Source organism: Geospiza fortis, unplaced genomic scaffold, assembly GCF_000277835.1.
Source record: "Geospiza fortis unplaced genomic scaffold, GeoFor_1.0 scaffold1319, whole genome shotgun sequence".
Taxonomy (NCBI): Eukaryota; Metazoa; Chordata; class Aves; order Passeriformes; family Thraupidae; genus Geospiza; species Geospiza fortis.
The window spans coordinates 84,727-85,656 of record NW_005054770.1 but is presented as its reverse complement, the minus strand read 5'-3'; the positions used below and the strand labels follow the sequence as shown (position 1 = coordinate 85,656).

General features: G+C 54.7%; 1 non-coding gene across 1 annotated transcript; it reads left to right on the top strand.

Annotated features, from left to right (window-relative positions):
* The first annotated feature begins 402 nt into the window (after positions 1–402).
* TRNAV-CAC lies at positions 403–475 on the top strand. The gene has a single exon. It is a non-coding gene; the product is annotated as a tRNA-Val (tRNA).
* The last annotated feature ends 455 nt before the right edge of the window (positions 476–930 follow it).

The following is a 930-nucleotide window of genomic DNA, read 5'->3' as shown; positions in this document are numbered from 1 at the left end:
TTCTGGTTCCGGTTCTGGTCCAGGTTCTTGTCCCGGTCCCGGTTCCTGTCCCGCTCTGGACTCTCTCTCAGGTATTTTTTACCCGAAATCTCCCTTTTTCTCCGCGGTTGTCCCGGTCCCGGTTCCGGTCCCGGTTCCTGTCCCGGTCCCGGTCTCTCTCAGGTATTTTTTTCCCTTTTTACCCAAAATCTCCCTTTTTCTCCGCGGTTTTCCCGATCCCAGTCCCGCTCTGGACCCTCGCTCAGGTATTTTTCCCTTTTTGCCCAAAATCTCCCATTTTCGCCGCAGTTTTCGCTATCCTGGTCCCTGTCCCGGTCTCTCTCAGGTAGTTTTTCCCTTTTTGACCAAAATCCCCTTTTTTCGCCGCGGTTTTCCGTGCCGGCGCGGCGGCCGAGGCTCAGCGTTTCTGTAGTGTAGTGGTTATCACGTTCGCCTCACACGCGAAAGGTCCCCGGTTCGAAACCGGGCAGAAACACTTCTCTTTTCCTTGCCGTCACTTCTTCCCTCTCTTTTTCCCCCTTTTTCCCCTTATTTTTGCCCCTCGCTCCGGCACTTTCGGCTCATCTCAGCCCTTCTTTCCATCACTTTTCTGGGTGTAATTTCGAATCTCAGCTCTGCTTCCCTCCCTGCCTTCTCCAGCCAAACTTTCCTTCATCATCCCCAAAAATCCATCATCCCTCACACCCTCCTCATCCTCCTCCTCCTCATCCCCAAAAATCCATCATCCCTCACACCCTCCTCATCCTCCTCCTCCTCATCCCCAAAAATCCATCATCCCTCACACCCTCCTGTTCTTCATCCCCAGGATCCCCGAGGGAGGAAGCACTCCCTCCTCCTCCTCCTCATCCCCAGGTCCCAGCACCCCCGAGGGAGGAAGTACACCCTCCTCCTCATCCCAAATATCCAGCTCCCAGTGCATCCTCCTCTTCT